Genomic DNA, 21203 nt, shown 5'->3' with positions numbered 1-21203 from the left:
TACTAAGAGAACTAAAGGGAGAAACAGAATTTAATAGGGGTCCTAAAATTCCCGACTGTCGGATAGTGACCCATCATCCAAACAGAAAATCAATAAGGAAGTAACATCCTTAAATACTTGTTAGACCAACTGGACATAATTGACATTTACAGAGCCTTCCACCTTCAAAAAAGCCTGCTTATACATTCTTTTCTAGTGCACATGGTATATTCTCAAGAATCAACCACATACTGGGACACAGAGATAGCCTCAACAAATATAAGAGGGTTGAAATCACAACAACCATATTCTCCGATCATAATGCTCTGAAACTAGAAATCAACTGCAAAAAGAAATCAAGAAGAACCACAAATACATGGAGATTAAACAACATGCTACTGGGTCAGAGAAGAAATAAAAAGAGAGATCAAAAGATACATAAAAATGAATGATAATGATAATACAACATATCAAAACTTTTGGAACACGGCCAAAGTGGTCAGAAGAGGAAAGTTTATATCCTTACAGGCCTGTATCGAAAAACAAGAACGAGCCCCAATAAATGACCTAAAGCTTCACCTTAAAAAATTAGAAAAGGAAGAACAAATAAAGCCTAAAGTCAGCAGAAGGAAAGAAATCATCAAAATTAGAGCAGAAATAAATGAAATTGAAAACAAAAAAATAAGTACATACATACATACATACATACAACCAAGAGCTGGTCTTTGAGATGGTTAATAAATTTGATAAACTCTTGGCTAGACTCACTAAAGAAAAAAGAGAAAGGGCACAAATAAGATCAGGGATGAGAGAGGGGAAATTATGACAAACACCGCAGAAATACAAAGCATCATACAAGAATACCATGAAAAAATACATAACACCAAATTTAATAACCTAGAAGAAATGGACCAGTACTTAGAAAAATACAACCTTTCTAGACTGAATCAAGAAGATCTGGAAAATCTAAATAGACTGATCAGCAGTTTGGAAATTGAACCAATCATCAAAAATCTACTAAAAAATACAAGTCCAAGACAAGATGGCTTCACTACTGAATTCTACCAAACATTCAAAGAAAATTTAATACTTATTCTCCTCAAACTCTTCCAAAAAATCCATAAGGAAGCAATACTTCCCAACTTATTTTATGAGACCAATATTACTCTGATACCAAAACCTGGTAAAAATGACACAAAAAAAGAAAACTACAGACCAATATCTCTCATGAACACAGGTACAAAAATCCTAAATAAGATACTAGCAAACCAAATACAGCAACATATTAAAAAGATTATACACCACAATCAAGTGGGCTTCATCCCAGAGGCACAGGGATGGTTCGACATAAGCAAATCAATTAATATGATACACCACATAAACAAATCGAAAAATAAGAGTCATATGCTCATATCAATATATGCAGAAAAAGCCTTTGACAAGATACAGCATCCATTTATGATCCAAACATTTAACAAAATTGGTACAGAAGAAAAGTACCCCAACATAATAAAGGCCATCTACGACAAACCCTCAGCCAACATTATACTTAATGGTGAAAACTAAAATCCTTCCCTCTAAGATCAGGAACAAGGCAAGGCTGTCCACTATCACCACTGTTATTCAATATAACATTGGAGGTTCTAGCAAGTGCAATCAGGCAAGAGAAAGTTTTAAAAGGCATCCAAATAGGAAATGAAGAAGTCGTACTCTCACTATTTGCGGATGACATGATTCTCTATATAGAAAACCCTAAAGACTCCACAAGAACACTACTAGAAACAATGAGCAAATACGGTAAAGTCTCTGGATACAAAATCAACATTCAAAAATCCATAGCATTCCTATACTCTAATAATGAAGCATCAGAAAAAGAACTGGACAAAATAGTTCCTTTTGCAATTGCAACAAAATGAATAAAATACCTAAGAATAAATTTAACAAAACATGTGAAGGACCTATATAATGAAAACTACAAGATATTATTAAAAGAAATCAAAGAAGATACAAAAAATAGAAAGATATTCTGTGTTCTTGGATTGAAGGAATCAACATAGTTAAAACGACCTTATTACCTAAAGCATTATACAGATTTAATGCAATCCCCATAAAAATCCCATCGACATTTTTTAAAGAAATGGAACAAAAAATCATCAGATTTATATGGAAGTACAAAAGACCCCGAATTGCCAAAGCCATCCTGAGGAAAAAAATCGAGGCTGGAGGCATCATCCTGCTTGACTTCAAATTATGCTAGAAAGTGACAGTAATCACAATGGCATGGTGTTGCAGTAAAATAGACACACGGACAAGTGGAACAGAATCAAGAGTCTGGAAGTAAACCCATCTTTATATGGGCAAATAATTTTTGACAAAAAAAAAAAAAAAAAAAAAAACATACCGTAGAGAAAGGAAAGCCTCTTCAATAAATGGTGCTGGGAAACTGGAAAGCCACCTGCAAAAGAATGAAAGTAGACTGTTGTCTATCATCACACACCAAAATTAACTCAAAATGGATTAAGGACCTGAATATAAGACCTGAAATAATAAAATGCATAGAAGAAAACATAGGAACTAAACTTAAGAACCTTGGGCTTAAAGAGAACTTTATGAATTTGACCTCAAAGGCAAGGGAAGTAAAAGCTAAAATAAATGAATGGGACTACATCGAACTAAAAAGTTTCTGCTCAGCAAAAGAAATCAAGAAGGTAAAGAGGCAACCATTCGAATGGGAAAATATATTTGCAAGCAATGCCTCTAATAAGGGCCTAATACCCAAAATATACAAATAATTCATATAACTCAATAACAACAAAAATGATCTAATCAAAAAATGGGCAGAAGACCTGAACAGATACTTCATATAGGACTTACAAATGGCCAGCAAATATTTGAAAAGATGCTTAACATCGCAAGTTATTAGGGAAATGCAAATCAAAACCACAATGAGATATCATTTCATACCTGTTAGGATAGCTATAATCAGCAGGACGAGTAATAACAAATGCGGGAGAGGATGCAGAGAAAAGGTTGCCCTCATATGCCGCTGGTGGTACTGCAAATTGGTACAGACACTATGGAAAACAGTATGAAGTTTCCTCAAAACTAAGAATTCATCTACCATATGATTCAGCACCCCTTCCACTTGGTATTTACCCCAAAGACTTGAAAACTCATATCCATAAAGATATTTGCACACCAATGATCATAGCGTCATTAGTCACAGTGGCCAAGATATGGAAGCAACAGAAGTGTCCTATGGTAGTTGATTGGCTAAAGAAGCTGTGCTACATGTATACAATGGAATATTACTCAGCCATAAGAAGAGATGAAATACTGCCATTTGCTACAACATGGATGGACCTCGAGATAATCATGCTAAGCAAAACAAACCAGACAGAAAAGGTTGAAAATCACATGACATCACTTATACATGGGATATAAATCTAAAAGCAACAAATGAACTGAACAAACAAACAGAGATTCATGGACATAGACTATAGACTAGTGGTTACCAGAGGATAGGGGGTGAGAGGAGGAGGGAGAAATTAGATGGAGTAAAAGAGGTCAAATATAGGGGGTTAGGAGAGGGGCAAAGTGTGCAAAGGGGATGAAATATATGGTAGCTGAAGGAAACTGGACTTTGGGTGGTAAACACACAATAGAATATACAGATGTCAAATGATAATGTACACCTGAAAATTATATGATTGTATTAACCAATGCTACCCCAAGAAACTTAATTTAAAAAAAAAGAAGAAGAAGAGAATCCTGTCAATTGGGACTGTATGGATGAACTTGGAGGACCTTATGCTAGGTGAAATAAGCCAGACACACAAAGAGGGATAACGTATTATCTCACTTATATGTGAAATAAAATAGTGAAACATAGAAGCAGAGAGTAGAATGGTGGTTGCCAATTCTGGGAGGGGGAAATGGGGAGATGTTGGTCAAGGGACACAAACTTCAGTTTTGCAAGATGAGTAAGTTTTGAAGATCTAATGTACAATAATGTGACTATATTTCATAATACTGTATTGCATACTTAAAATTTGCTAACAGGTAGATCTTAAGTTTCTCATAAAAAAAGAAAAAAAGATTAAAAAATGATAGCTATGAGAGGTAATAATATTTAATTAGTCTGTTCATGGTGATTATTCACAATATAAATGCATATCAAAACAGCAAGCTGTACACCCTAAATATATATAATTTTTTGTCAATTTTATCTTAATAAAGCTGAAAAAACCTGAAAAAAGATAGGACTTAGTACATTTTATAAATTTATATAAGTATTTAAGGAACAATAATATTTAGTAATAGAATTATCAAAAACTAGCAGATGTAGGATAGCAAATAGCGTAAGTCAGTTTTCCTCCTTAGTTTTCATTGTTCAAAGTAAAAAGATAACTGTCTGAATTTAATATATCAAGCAATAGAATTATAAACATTTTGTTTATAATAATGGAGCTGACCACTAGAAGTAATAAAATCAGAATGCTTAAGGGTAATTGTCTCCAAAGAGTAAGGATGAAAATGAAAAAAGAAAGAGAACCCATTCCTTTTCATTTTATGTAATTCTGTGCTCTTATTTTCTGAATATATAGATGTATTATTTTTAAAAAAATGTTATAAGGACCAGTTTTCTATTACTACAGACTATTTCATAATCATAAGTACTATGTTCCTAAAATTTCAGACCCAAGCATAGATAATGATTTCATTGACTTTATTACAACGCATTCAACAAATACTTAAGATTCTACTGTGCTAAAACTATTCATTTTTATTTAGGTCTCTACTTAAATGTTCTTTTCTTCAAGAAGTTATTCCTAGCTCCCTAGCTTACGTTACATCTTTCTGATTTCTGTTTGCGTTTTATGTGTTTATTGACTGGCCTTCTTGCCTAGACTATAAACTCTGTGAGGGAAGGGAATAACACATTTTAGCTTTTTCCTACTTTGGAACAGAATTAAAGCAATTTCCTAAACTATCCAGATTTGGTAGCAGCATTACCTAGTCCAGATGTTCAGTGTGTTCTGAGTAACAGAATATTTATTTAACAAAGTCTCATGAACTATTATATTCAGATCATCTGGTAATTTTTGCTCTTGCTGATGTGGTCTTGAAGTCGAATAAAAAGAAACGAAAATAACTTCATTTTTACCTTGTTTCTGTCTGTGCATAACATGACAGTTATTGCAGAATAAATGCTGTTCCAAATGATTTTTCAACAAAAAGTCAGCACATCAGATGCTGTTTATTCAGTTCTGTGTATATCTTCCTGCTTGGACTACCATTGGACATTTTGGCTGTTAAAAGTAACATTAATTTATTAGCCTGGCAGAAATTTATTCAACCAGCTCTTTAATCCACTCCAACCTCTAACCTCACTGTCACCGCTATAGTTTAGGTGTTCATAATTTCTCTTCTACAGAATTATAATAATAATCATTTATTCACTCAATAAATATTTATGCCTATGAAACATCAGGCACTGTGTTAAGTGCTTGCAATAAAAAGAAAAAGTAAGACACATTTCTGGTTCTCAAATGATATTGACAAACCTATGATTATAGCAACTTGGAGGAGAAATCTTCATTGGCCTCCAAGCCTTTGTTTTGCCCTATACAATTTATGCTGTACACAGCTGAGACAGTCGTTTTGATGTGAAAAATTTGATCATCTTTTTCTGTTTAAAAATTATCTCTGACTCTCCATTCAAGGTGGTAGCCTGGATTTGAATATGTACTAAAGAGAGATAGCAACTTGGCTCTACCATCTATTAACTACAGTAACTGAGTCAAGATACATAATTTTTTCAATTCCTTATAGTTTGAGTCATTTCATCATTTTTTTTCAGTACCTATCTCTTGTGGAGTTTGTATGAGAATAAAATAAAATAATGTATATAGAGCACATAGTAAAGTGTCTGACACATTAAGTGTGTAATGGATGATACTGACAAATATTTAGGACACATGCTCAGAGGCAATTCAGTAATAGGATGGGGTCATAGGATATATATATATATATATATATATATATATATATATATATATATATATTTTTTTTTTGGCAAATTTCAAAGCATCATAAAATGACATGAGTTAAAAGAGAGTTTAAGGACAATGCAGATTCAAAATAAGGTAGATATGAATTCAAAGTCAGGCTCTAATTTAATTGGTTTACAATGGATTTAGGCAGGGTATTGTTTAAAGCTTCCCAGGGAATCCTAACATATGGCTCTGGTTGAGAATCACAACTGGGAGTATACAAGTATAGTATGCAGCAAAAATCCCCAGCATTTTTCTGTACCCCTTTATGTATGGGATCAAAAACATATAGACCTTCTTGTCACCCTCCATTCCCATAGGAAAAGGGTGAGGGAATTATGGACAAAGAGACTTGACAAAAACTTCCACAGAGCAAAAGTAGCTAAACAGAGAAAAAGCCTTGGAAATTTAACCTCTTAACAATTTTATGAGACACTAGATGAAACAGAGGGAGACTAAGTGTGCGTGTGTGTGTGTGTGTGTGTGTGTGTGTGTGTGTGTGTGTAGTTTTTATAGGAAAGAGTGACTAATTCTAGAGAAAATGATAAAGTATAGAATTTGGTAGAGAAAAAGAGCTAAAGGCTAGAGGGTGCGGAGAAGAAATGAGGGAAGTTGGAATAAAGTTGGAGAACAAGGAAGGAGCACCAGGACCCTCACAGACACTAAAGTCCATAATCTTATTTACCATATTATCTTGTATTTATCATTAATCATCGATCTGTTTTAATCGATCCTTTGATAAAGAATAAAGAATTAAGTTCCTTTAATTCTTTCTTCAGTTCATTAACTTTGCCTTCCCATCTCTTTCCATTTTTATTATGATGATCCTCTTACACTTCATTGCCTCATATTCAGACTATTATTGTAACTTCCCAACTATTTTTTTCCTGCTTTCAGATATGTCCACTTACATTCATCCTCTAGGTGAATTACCAACTGGATCAAAAAGACATAAGAATCCTTCGATTACATTTATTTGTGTTTCCACAGTTCCAAGCACAGATCTGGACACAGAATAGGTATTTAATAACAAGTTAAAGATTTCCCCCTTTAGTTCATATAATCAGTTCCATCTTCGGATCAAAGTCTGCAGAATCTAGACACTCCATCATATTTACTGGGAATAAATAAAAGGGAATCCAGGCCCTAACCCACAGAACATATCTTATCCAGTGCTCAATGGTGAATCCAAATCATTTAAAAAATGGAATTTTCAAGACTTAGATATATTTTTTATTACATATTTCAATATCGATGCCAGTTAGGCAAGAGACCATGCCCCAAATCACATTAGTAACACCGTTTTACTTCAATTCAACATGGCAGTAAGTAATTCTAGAATCGACCTGCTTGTTTTTAATTCCGGCTTTATAGATTTTGCACCTATTTACCCCCCAGTTAACTTGTACCATCCCAAGTGCTCCATCAAATTCAGGGAACCCAGTCAGAATCCCAATTTAGGCAAGAGAACCTATATCTAAACAAAGCTATCTTCAGCAGAAGAATTCTATACTAGCAATGTTTAGTGAAATGTATTTAAAACCAAAGTGTCTCCCAATCTAGGAATTCTCTTCACAAAGGTAATAGAGAAAAAAGTTTTGTTATTGAATAAGCATTAAGCCAGAATGTGACATGCATCACAAGCAATTCACCAAGAGATTGCAAGGACAGAAAGAATCTTAACCTTATATGCCAAACAGGTACAATCCATCATTTACATGTTTTCAAGATAAACTATAACTTGTACTCCAGTAAGAGGATATTAGAGTACTCCTAAGTTTATCCAGTACTTAGAGCGACCATTTGTGTTAGCTATTTGACTTTATTCAGAGGAGAAGCAAACTTCTCATATCTTTATAGTTTTGCAACTTGGAACCATTTATCTACCCCAATTAGATTCCTACCCTCTCACAGAAACTTGGAAACAGGGGTGCTATCCGCCTGAATATTTACCTTTCAAAGAAATGGCTTACAGGTACTTGAGAAAACTTTCCTGAGTCATGAAAGTGACAAAAGGACTTATCTAGGTTTCCAAAGCATTCATATATGTTTCAAAAAGAGGAGAAAGTATTTAAAATTACAAGTTTTCTAAAGTAAACGGTCTAAGAAAAAGAAGGGATTAGGGTTCTCTTTCCTACTTTGACCAGGGAGAATTAAACTTTATATTTAAAATTTGTATTTGTCTTTATAGCAATTAATACTTAAAAAATGAAAGAACAGTCTTTATTGAGATATTTGAAGAGAAACAGCAACAAGAAAAAGAACAATTTATTTTTCTGTAAGTCATAAACATGGATCCAGCATTTTAAAAAAATGTTTTATCTTTCTAAACAATACTATTGAAAAGTTCTCTTTCATAATTTGAAATTTCATATTTATCATAAACTACCTTCACATATGTATTTGTGGATGTTCTAGTCCTTGAAAATTCTCCATCTAATTCAATAGTAAACCAATCTCATGTTAAAAGTTACTGTGTTGCACAATATGCTTTAATATCTGATGGCTCTATTCCCTCTCATTACCCTTCTTTACTGGTTATTCTTGGAAATTCTTAGATATTCAATTTTTGCAAAATTTATTTAAAAGTAGATTGTCCAGATTTTTTTTAAAGCATGTCTTTAGATATCTATATGTATATCAACATATGTATTTATATTGAGAGAGAGATGTAGATAAAGACAAAGATATAGATTCTTAGAAGGAGGCATGCAAAAGATTTCTAGGTGTTACTTAATTCAATATCCTCTCTTTAAAGTAGACTAATTATCTTTCTAAATTTATGACTTTCTCATACATTAAGGATTCTAAGAGTACTTGCTACACCTTGATGTTTAGTTAGTATTAAGTAGAAAGGCTTTTCTAGAATTACATTTTTAAAAACTGATCTGATGTCTTCTTAGCAGTTTGTAATTGGAAGACATATACATAAAAATGATAGAATTTATCAGTGATTATTCAAGATACTGAAATCAAATTCTATGCTTTATTGTTCATTTGTTTATATTGTTCATTTAAATTTAGTGGAAATAATCCAAGCAAGACTAAACAAATTTGATGAGAAATACTACAGAATAATTAATATGCTTTTTAAACTTATCTGTTTAAAAATCAAAATAACCTATATAATTTTAAAAGCCTAATAGTGTGCTACACGTTTTGTAATGAGAAACAATGGTTTCCTGTCCTACTCCTCCATCTTTAAGAGTAATAGCAACACTACAAACCCAGAGGAAGATATTTGTAGGAAGACACCCTAGTATGGGGGGAGAAAAGAGAGAAAAACAGTTAAAATCATTCACTAGAAAAAACGGGGTTCAGAGGAAGAATAATTGGCAGAGTTAATGGTACTGATACACAGTCAGCTCTCTATTCACATATGTTGAACTTTGATTATAGGTCAACTTCTATGTGAGACAGATCAGTAATAATAAATGCAATGAACTCTAACAAGCTTGGCTCTGGGATATGAAATCCCTTGGCATTATTATGGGAATAGTGAAGGTGCAGGAAGAATCAAGCCCAGTAACAATGTTCTGAGCAGAAGTTCGTGCAAATGTGCCTGGTATTTTAACGGAAATATAAGGTTGCCAATGCTAACTTCACACGTGCAGACACATTACCATGACAACCAGTGGCTCTCTTGAGTTCAGATATAGAGTAATGACTTGCTTATCCCTGAACATTTAACTTAGCAGTTTTCATGCTGCTAACAAAGATTAAGTAGAAAAAGAACTTTGTGTCAAATCTGACAGATATGAGAAAAATTTATTTCTGAAAACAAAAAATAATGATTGCTGGCTACATTTGCTTCCTAATTCTGAAAAATAAATCCCAAGGTGTGTGGCAATACTAAAGTCTAGCCTATAAATTTTTCAGTGGTGAATGCCAGAATTCTTAAGTCAACATGACTTTGCAGCATGAACTTGAATAACAATTATAGCCAAGGCAGTGTTGGAAGCACTTCACCGACAACTACTTCTCTGAGAAAGGAAAGACCCAAGCCAGGTCAATTAATTACATCTCTAAAGAAATCTTTTCTCCTGGAAGACTTCTTGTTTTTGATTCATGCCACATCACTGGCACATTTCTGAGTAGTAAATCACATCCTTTAAACACTTATCATTCCCTGGTTTCTTGCCTGCCTTCTGTTGACTCTTTAAACATAAACAACTGCCAGGCACCGATATAATTTCAGGAACAAGAGAAAACAAGTTTTACTCATTTGTTTTTTACAGCTGAAACTGACCACATTTATTAGCACATGCAGAAACATAGCTGTATTTCATGCTCCTTAAACTTAGTCTGCCTCAGCATCTACCCAGGATACTTGAAAAAGAAAATACACTTTAGAAATAATTACATGTGCTTGAGGAGGGTGGGGGCAGGTGCTACATGAGAGCAGGTACATGACTCTCAATTATCCAATCCAGTTCTTAAGCAGAAAAGGGCTGACCTAGCTCTGTCTCTAAGGGCTAGGAAATCCCACTCGATAATGGCATGAATAAAAGGAAGAGCAAACTTGTAGGAATAAAAAGTGACATTTGTGATAGCTTTCTATTTCTCTGTTTCAGACAGAACTCAAGGTTTTAATATATGATCTTGTTTCATCTTTACATCAACCCCAGGACTATAATGAATGGTTGTGTAATTTGCTTCCTGTATTTGGAGCAAATAGTCTTATATCCCAACTATGGCCACTAAAAGGAAGAGGTATCTCTTTCTTTGCACACAAGGGCACCTCCTTTCCAAGCCACTAGCTAGAGGAAATGCATCATTTCAGAGGAGGTGCTCTTTACTGATGCTCTTTACTTAATTTCCTTAAAGGTTAGCCATGACTCTCTCACCCCACAAGATTTGTATTGTTACCCCCATTGATTTTTGACACAGTTGATTTCTATCTTTCATAACTCTGAGGCAACACATTTCTGTTATTTAAATCACCTAGTTTGTGGTACTTTGTTACAACAGCCCTAGGAAGGTAATACACTGCCTATCACTCAAAGTTTGTTCTAACCTACTCTCAATACCTCTTATGGCCATTTCATAAAGATTTAAAATACATTTAATCAATAGGCAGAGGTATAATAATAATCTTGCACTTCTTCAGTATGCCAGCTAAAGGTGGAAGGAAGCAAAGGAACACAGGCAGACAGTGCAACCTACATATAAATAACTAGGAAACATGGATTCTGTCAAACTATAAAAAGTCACTATTTCATCAGAAAATTATTCCTTCACTTATTAGCTAGCTAACTTGAACAATCTGTGTAACTCACCATCTTGTACTGTAACTGATGATTAGAGCTAATGTAGATATCAAAACATAGGTTCTTAAAAATAGAGCTAAAATAATGATGGTAATAATAATAATTGCTAATGTTAATTGTGTTATATTCAGCAAGTTGGTTAATTTCTCTAGGCTTCAGTTTCTTTGTATGGATGTTTTCATCTATAAAATAGGAATTTTTTTTGTTCATTCACTTAATAAATATTTACCAAGCATCTACACTGTACCAGACACAGTCCTTTAAGCTGAAGACATATACCAGTGAATAAAATAAAGTCCCTGCCCTTGTGGAACTTACATTCTAATGGGAGAGATTGACTATAACCAGATAAATAATTAAACACTTAGAAGCTCAGATGGTGATAAGTGCTATAAAGAAAACTAGAGCCGGACTAAGTAGAATTGGGAGCGGTAGGATGGTAAGCAGTGACCTTTGCTATTTTATGTAGAGTGGTCAGGAACAAGGGGATTTAGGAGACCATGAAGAAATGACCCATGTAGATGTTTGAGGGAAGAGCATTCCAGGCAGAAAAAATAAGAAGTAGAAGTATTGACGCAGTATCTATTTTGTTAGAGAACAGCAACAGGTAAGTATGATTGAGACAAAAAAAAAAAGTTATTTCCAAAAAACTTTAGGCATTAGGATACCCTTATCCATGGCATTAATTAATAAGTACATATATTCATTTGATGCATGCTAAATAGTATTAATATTAGATTAATTGTAAATATTCCTCTTTATAAAGTTTGATAAAAAAAACAATAGCAATGCAGACATAGTGCACATGAGGCAAGTAAATGAAAAAGGAGAAAACAATTGCAACTTGAGAGAAGTAAGAATCGAAGGGAAAAATGAGACCGTAAGAAAATTTTTCTCATGCTGAAATTCCACATCAGCTTTCATGTAGAAAGCATAATGCAAAATTCCATTGTCTGAGGCAGAGAACTCGGAAAGTTGTCTCTAGAACAGTTCAAACAAGGTCTCGGAGTAATAAAAAGCTGTCATAAGCAGTACCCTCCTCTTTCCCAGTCTTCTACTTATCTGCTTGAGCACTCACTAATATCAATCGATAAATCCTAATGAAACTCATATATCCATCCTTCCTCTCCACCACCTCCCCTCTTCTCCTTTCCTTTTTTTTTTTCTATTTTATCACTAGCATAGTTCACATGTTTGTGACTTTACCTACCTTACGCCTAAATCATTAAAGTATCCTCATTAATAGTTTCCCTTTCTCCAACCTCTCCCGGATTCCGCCACTGTCCACACTGTTCTAGGCATTCATCATTTGTAGAAATGAACAATGTGAAGTGGTATCATGCAGGACATTTAATCTTCTGAAAATAACTGTAGTGAATGGCAATGTTTTCCTAGGGAAATCTAGAGCTTTTGGAGCTTCTAGCATTGTAAGTGCCAAGTGATAGTGGCAGTGGTGGTTTTTTGTTTGTTTGTTTTTTTAAATTCTCATTGGGATTGAGTATTGTTTCTTCCTCTTCCACAAATATGCATTGTATTTTCTTTCATGTGCCATTTCTCAGTGAATTTCCTTACCTAGAGAAGAGTAGTTAAGAAAAAAATTCAGGCAAGGGGTTAATTCAATTTGTTTTAGTACTTTGGGGCTAATAAAGATATCTCAGGACAACAGATAGAACAGGCCTCAAAAGCCAAGAAGTATGCTAGTTTTTGTAGACTATTTCTTAATGTTTATTAAAGATTCTTTTAAAATTCCATATTCTCTCAACTGTTGGAAAGGAAACCATGGAAAAGAGTTTTTATCCTTATCTTAGCCAAGGCAGAGAAGCCAGTATGATGGCAGCAGAAGTAACTGAAGTAGAAGATGATCCTCAGGAAAATTGAACCAAAGCTGATTTTCTATTAAACTCTAAACTGTAGAGGTTCTGGATTGATTTCCTTTGTAGCTAACCAACCTCCCTATCTATAGTCTGGCTCACCTATGCCAACATGAAAAATCTGCCCATATTTCTCTCCTCTGTTTAAAAATCCATTAATTTACTCCTATCACCCTCTAGCTTAAAGCATTTAAAATGGCTTATAAGATACATCAAAACTTGGCCTCAATTTCACTCCGTTTTCACCCTCATGAGATCTAAGAACTAACCACATGAAATCATGGTTTGCTCCTCATCATCTGTCCAGTTCAAAGATGAATGATTTTATGAAGACCTTCCTGATAGCTCCTATATAATGAACCACTCCTTCATCTATAATCATATGGCATTAGTACTATTATAAAAATTTTCATCTATGTTTTATTTATTTGCTGATGTTTCTGTATCTCTAGATCATAGTTTACTCAAAAGAGTTACCATCTTTTATTTTCAACACTCCATTGTCAACTACCATGGTTTCTGGAACAAAGTTAAATTCTAGCATAGACTTTATAAGTAAATTAGTGATAAGAGAAATTAGTCTAGGGTGATCCACGTAACATATTAATTAAAAGCTGTTCATCGTGAATTAGTCAAGCACAGATAGGAAGACACTAATGAGTTCTTGTCAAATAAATGAATAATGAATAAACCACTGAGTAATTTTGAGAAGAAACTAGAGAAAGATAGTCTTAGAAGTAGGTAAGAAACTATTCAAATGAAGAGCTAGAGTTTAAAAAATAATTACAATGAACAGATAAGTAGTTAGACCTCTGGTTTGTAACAAAGATCATAGTGAAGAAACAAAGAGTTTAGTATATCTATAGCTACACTTTTACTGTATCAGTTAGAAATATGAGATATGCTCAGCACACTTTAATGCATGCTTGAACATTGGAGCTGTAACTCTAGCCAGAGCCATAAAGATAACCCCAAAAGAGAAATTAATTCCTGGAAAAACAATGATCTTACTGGCTGCAAAAATGTTGCACTGAATTGAGTATTCATTCCTCGCTCTGGTACAAAAGAACTGGTAATAAATTGACCATTTGGCTACTGTCTAATTTTACGTCTTTCCCTGTAATATATTTACGGATGCCGGAGGTAGGTGGTATAAATTTAATCAAGACTTCAATATAGTAATTCCCAGGTTTGCAGTTAGTTTAGTTCACTTTCATGTAGTCTATAGACATTTTAGTAAGGAAGATTACTGAGCTAGAAGCCGGTGTGCTTGCCTTGATAGAAGTTACAGTCCTCCTATGTTGGCTTCCCATCAAAATAATCCCCTAATAATCAACATGAATTTATATAGCAGCACACTGCCTTCCAGTCCTTTGGTATTCATGAGGGAAAAAGCATAGGAAGCCTTGTATAAGCTAATTCGTGAGCAAACCCAGTTGAAAAATATAAGTTCAATTCAATGGAAAGAATGCTGAACTGGGATTCAAAACCTAGGTCCACTCTTGGACTGGCCACTATGTGAAACTGGGAATATTACCTAAATTCAGAGGTTCTTTCTTCTTCTTTGTACATATTGAGATAGATGGATTGTTAGACTCAACTTAAGTTGGAATTTTTTAGGGGATGATGAGGAAAAATGAAAAACAACAATGGCTTTGAGGATAGATTGTATGAATTTCATTTAAATAGAAAATTATGGAGACAATTAGAGTTGGGTAGGGAAAAGAAAAAAGTTAGAACGAGGTTGATATTCTGGGAAAACAACAGGTGGTTCAGGAACTAGGAATCCTGATGAGATTAAAGAAAAAATTTTATGATAATAGAAAATAGAAGGAGGTTGTTAGCACGAAGTGGTATTTTGTGAAATAATTGATAAGCTGGACTTTATTAAAATGAAAAACTTCTGCTCTGAAAAAGATAATGTCAAGAGAATGAGAAGAGAAGCCACGGAGAGGAAGAAAGTATTTGCAAAAGACATCTGATAAAGGACTGTTATCCAAAATACACAAAGAACTCTTAAAACTCAACAATAAGGACACAAACAAACTGATTAAAACATAGGCCAAAGATCTTAACACGTAACTCACCTAAGAAGTTATGTGGATGCCAAACAGTTATATGAAGAGCTGCTCCACATCATATGTCATCAAGGAAATACAAATTAAAACAAATAGATACCACTATAGTCTTGTTAGAATGGCCAAAATCTGGAATACTGACTACATTGGATGCTGACCAGGATGGGGAGCAATGGAAATTCCCATTCATTGCTGGTGGGAATGAAAAGTGGCATAGCCGCTTTGGAAGACAGTTTGGTGGTTTCTTATAAAATTAAACATACTTTAACCATAAGATCCAGCAATTATGCTCCTTGTCATTTAAGCAAAGAAATTGAACGTTTTATTTCCAAACAAAAAACTGTGCATAGATGTTTACAGCAGCTGTATTCATAATTCCAAAAACTTGGAAGCAACCAAGATATCCTTAGGTAAGTGAATGGATAAATAAACTGTGGTACATTCAGGTAATGGAATATTAGTGCTAAAAATAAATTAGCTATCAAGCCAAGAAAAGAAACTTAAATGCATATTACTGAGTGAAATAAACCAATATGAAAAGGCTACATACTGTATGATTTCACCTATATGACACTCTTGAAAAGGGAAAATTGTGGAGGCAGTAAAAAGATCAGTGGTTCCAGGGGTTGTCATGGCACATTTATGCACACCCATAGAATGCACAACACCAAGAGGGACCATAACGTAAACTGTAAACTTTGGATAATTATAATGTGTCAACATAAGTTTGTAATAAATTTGTTGATAATGATAAAGGCGATGCATGTGTAGGGGCAGGAGGTATATGGTAAATCACTGTACCTTACTCTAAATATTGCTGTGAACCTAAAACTATTCTAAAAAAATATACATCTTAAAAATATATACAAATACAAAAAGTTCAGCTCAATGTATATTTCTCAATACTCTCTCCAATCAATATCTCATATTAGAGGGGATGGAGAGTTAATCTCTATCCTGACCTCTAAAACCACAGACTTTTGTTGTTGTTGTTCTAAATTTATATATTTCATATAATTTAATCACAGATTTTGTATTCTTTTTTTTTTTTTTTTTTTTGGTCTGGCATCTTTGCTTAGTTATACTCATGAGAATAATCCATATTTTTGCATGTAATTGTATATTATTTATTCTCATTGCTGAAGAGTATTCAATTTAGCCCTTTCTGGTAGGTGTAGAGCATTATCTCATGATGTTGTAATTTGAATTTCTGTGGTGACTAAGGAAATTAAGCATTTTTTCACATTTTTAATTGCCATTTGGATATTGTATTAGTCTGCCTGGGCTGCTATAACAAAATACCAAAAGCAGTATAGTTTATAAACAATAGAAATTTATTTCTCACAGTTTGTAGGCTGGAAGTCCAACCTGGTGAGATGTGGGCTCTCTTCTGGGTCTGACTTCTGGTTGTATCTTCACATCCTCAGATGGAAGAAGGACCCAGGGATCTCTGCATGATCTCTTTCATAAAAATGCTAATCCCAATCCTGAGGTCTCCACCATTATGACCTAATTGCCTCCTAAATATCATACATGGTAATACCATCACAAAAAAAATTAGGATTTCAAAATGAATTTTTGAGCAACACAAACATTCAGACCACATCTTGCTCCTCTTTTGTAAAATGTTTGTTTCAGTCTTTTGCCTATTTTTCTGTTGAGCTGTCTATCCCTTTCTTATTGATTTTAGGAGTTCCTTAACTATTCTTACTATAAGTGATTGAATATTCTTCCATTCTACGGGCTGATTTTTCACTCTCTTGATGTATTTTGATAAACTAGTTCTAAGTTTTAATATAGTTCGATTTATTATTTTGTGATTAATAATGTTTTAATAAAAGAAATTCCTGCCAACTCCAAAGTCACCAACAACATGTTCTCCTATGTCTTCCCGTAAAAGACATATGGCTTACCTTCACACTGAGATCTTCAATCTACCAAAATAATTTTGGCATATGATGTGAGATAGGCCCAAGATAAATATATTTTATCCAAATTGCTATCCAACTGAGCTAACATCTTTTATTTTAATGACTATCTTTTCCTACTACAATGTAGTGTTACTTCTTTGAAAATCGGGTGATAAATTTCTGGACTCTGTTCCATTTTTAGTTCGTCTTTGCCATGAGATATAGGAAGGTTATTTAATTATTAATTGGATTGCTTTAATAAATATAAAACCAGGAGGATTTTCTCATTTTTTTTTCTTGTGTCAGTTTGGAATGCTGTATCTTTTAAGAGAATTTATCAATTTCATCTAAATTTTGAAATTTATTGGCAGTAAGTCTTTCAAAAATCTTCCTAATCTTTTTAGGTCTGCAAAATGGTATTAACGTCCACTTTCATTCCTGATTTTCATTATTTGTACTTTTTCTTTTTTTCTTGATTAGGTTCATTTAGAGTTTATCAATTTAATTAATCTTGGTAAAGAATTATCTTTTCATTGTGTTTTCTCTATTATATTTTTATCCCATGTCATTAATTTCTGCTTTTATATGTATTATTATCTACCTTCTTTTTTCATTTTCTGGTTTATTGTTTGGTGTCTTTTTAGATTTATCGAGGAGGATTGATTAGCTCATTGATTTATCAATCCTTTAATTCTTTAAAATACGCACTTAAAGCTATAAAATTGTCATTAAACACTACTTTAGCTATATATCACAAGTAAATGTTTAATAGTTTCATAGAATGCAATTCAAAATATTTATTTTATTTCTATCATGATTTATTTTTAGTCCCATGAGTTATTTAGGAGTATATTGATTAATTTTTGTATATATCAGAATTTTAATTATTCATTTATTTGCTTATTTTAGTTTGTTTTTGCTATGTATTGCAGCTTAAATAAATGGTGGCCAGAAAACATATTTTAATTTTTGAATTTTATGAATATAGTTTATTACAAATATATGATTGTTATTAAGTACTCCTTGAGAGAATGAAAATAATGTGATTTCTGCAGAATTACATTCTATAAATGTTATTCTGTTATGTTCTATATATGTCAATGATATCAAGCATTTTCATCTTCTCACTATCTTTTTTCATTTGGCATTTCTGTATTTTTTTCCTAACATCTATCTCTTTTAAACAATGTAATATTGAGTTTATTACTGTTTATTATGTGATGGACACTGTTCTAGGTGTTTTATATATATTCACTCATTTAACCCTTATAAAAGCTCTAGAGGTAGGTTCTACTTTAACCCTCGTTTTAAATTATGAGAAAAGGGAGCCACAGATGGTTAAGTAACTTGGCCAACATCATACAAGTGGTAAGTAGAGAGTTGGTATTAGACCAAAAGTTATGTAGTTCCAGAGTATGCACAATCATATTGGCCTTGCTTTGATAAATGGGAGTTGTGGACAGGTGCCCAAGTTTCTGTCAGAGGATGTAAGTCATTCTGCATAGGAAAAAGCAGAGTTAGAGGGACTGGGGCTTCACAATAGAGGGTCAGGTATGGAGACCCTTGGTGGTAGCATAGCCTAGAGACATTGAAGACTCCCCATTGGGAATAGGAATTGATTTATATTATTGCATGTTGAGAGTGAGTAATGTCAAACCCTCTCTATTGAACCTTTAGCAACATCTACCATTAATGCCTTTGTCTGGAATGGGTATTCTCTGATGAATATGAAGATGTACTAAGTCTGACTTCACTATTGAAAGTGAAGTTGGGCAATCAGCATAAGGATTATGCCATGATCACATATTACAGAGTCTCATTTTATTTGCCTGTCTCTCTAGTCTTTTTCAGAGGATCACTTTCATTATTGAGACATAAATAAGTGGAAAATATGTTGAGTGAAGGTTCTACTATATCTATAAAAAAATAAGTACTGACTTATAGACAAGTATACATCTCAATATTAAAATGTAAAAATGAATTAATTTAAAGAATATAAATCAATGAAGCAGTAAAAAAAAAAAATTGAGTTTTGTTTTTTGTCCAGGCAGATAACACTTGCCTCTTAATTAAAATAGTCTATTTAATATGCAACATTTTTCATATTTTGGTTTAAATGTATGACCTTGCTCTGTATTTTCTATCTGTTCTACCTCGCTTTCCACCTTTTCTCTCTTTTCTTGCCTTTTTTAAATTAAGATTATTTTTCTCTCAAATTAAATCTATTATACCTCTTTTACTATACTTTCGTAGTTTTCCCAATGTTATATCCTTCAGTTTATTGATACCCTCCAATAATAACATGAATTTACATAGTAGCACACAGCTTTGGAATCCATTGGTATTCATGACAAGAAAAAATATATATAGGAAGCTTTGTTAGGAAACTAATTTGTGAGCAAACTCTGTTGAAAAATAAATGTTAAATTTAATGGATAGAAGGCTGAACTAGGATTCAAAATCTAGGTTCTCGGTGATGCTATGTAAGATATACTTAGATTTAGAAGATTAAGTCACAGGATATACAGAAAAAAATATTTTTAAAAAATTTGTTGTAGGAGTCAATTTTCTTAAGCCACTTGCATATCTTGTTGAAAAATAAAATGCTGGAAAGGGCTCAGATATAGATAAAGGGGTCCAAGCAAGAGTTTTTATTTGAAAGACATTTATTACGAATCAGGAACTTTACAAATATTATTTTCTACTCATAAAATAACAGAGAGATAAGAAAAATCTCAATATTACATAGGAAATGGAAACTCAGGAAGATTAAATCAATTGCCAAATTTAAACAGCTAGTAAATCACTGAGCTGGGTTTCAGCTCTGGCTTGTTATGACGACAGAACGCAAACATCTTCCTATACGTAACCCAGAACTGCCTCTTAAGATGCCTTAACCTCTATGATTAGTTTATAATGTGTTTGGAAATACAGGAAGAAAATAATACACATGTGAATATTAAATTAATATGTTATTAAAATACTTAAAAACAAGTTCAGAAAAATTTAACTCCCCAAGGATTATAAAATACTCTGAGCAGTGTGCATGATTTTGTAATGTGTAAACTGCACATTTCTGATGGAAATTGAGTTTGAAATTATGTGTTAATGCACATCTGTTTTTTTTGTGAGAGTTGCTTGGTGAAGTTTAGATGTCTTAATTACACAATCCCATATGTTCTCTTGGGGTTCTAGGAGATGAATTTTTATGGTCCACATTAATTTTCAGAGTTGGATATTCCCAAAGCTGCTCTTTTTGAAGATTATGCTAGGAATTTTTACATGTGACTTATGTACCAAGTTATTACTTAAATAATTGTTACTAAGCGTAGCTACCATTTACTATCGTTAATGCTCTCAACAATCCTAAAGTACAAGTACTGCTATTGACATTTTATATATAGGTAAATTAATATACTAGAAGGTTATCATACATGAAAATCATACAGCTTATAAATGGTACAATCAACCCAAATGCTACAAACAAGCCCAAAGCTATTTGACTCTAAGGTGAAGACTTTACAGCTTCAAACAATGTCAGTCAATGTTGGATCCACAGATTTGGTAAGATCGACAGAGAAAAAAAATATAAAAAGACATAAGCACATTACATCAAATTCAATAATTATTCCTTGGAGTATGATCTCAAAATTGTATATATTATATATTGATGTAAATTAGTATTTCTAATTTTCTTTTAAAAATAACACAGTGAAAACATGCCCACACAAAAACCTCCTCATGAATATTTATAGCAGTTTTAGTGATATTTGCTAAAACTTGGAAGCAACCAAGATATTTTTAAATATGTGAATAAACAAACTGTTGTACATTGATACAATGGAATATTGTCCAGCAATAAAAAGAAATGAGCTGTAAGCCACTAAAGAACATTAAAGAACCTTAAATGCATATTGCTAAGTGAAACAAGCCAATTTGAAAAGGCTACATACTTTACAATTCTTACAACACAAAATTCTGGAAAAGACAAAACTATGGAGACAGGAAAAAGGATCAGTGGTTGCCAGGAATTTAGGGG

The 21203-nt window shown here is 33.1% G+C and overlaps 1 long non-coding RNA gene across 1 annotated transcript in view; it reads right to left on the bottom strand.

The window, feature by feature from the left end:
• Positions 1 to 2385: 2385 nt before the first annotated feature.
• The window catches only part of LOC118602991, a 46091-nt gene continuing 27273 nt past the window's right edge, over positions 2386 to 21203 (bottom strand). Inside the window, exon 3 of the long non-coding RNA XR_004951064.1 lies at positions 2386 to 2434. This is a non-coding gene — a long non-coding RNA (uncharacterized LOC118602991). The remainder of the gene's footprint in view (positions 2435 to 21203) is intronic.

Source organism: Rousettus aegyptiacus, unplaced genomic scaffold, assembly GCF_014176215.1.
Source record: "Rousettus aegyptiacus isolate mRouAeg1 unplaced genomic scaffold, mRouAeg1.p scaffold_m13_p_5, whole genome shotgun sequence".
NCBI classification, from domain to species: domain Eukaryota; kingdom Metazoa; phylum Chordata; class Mammalia; order Chiroptera; family Pteropodidae; genus Rousettus; species Rousettus aegyptiacus.
This window is presented reverse-complemented; position numbering and strand designations above follow the sequence as displayed.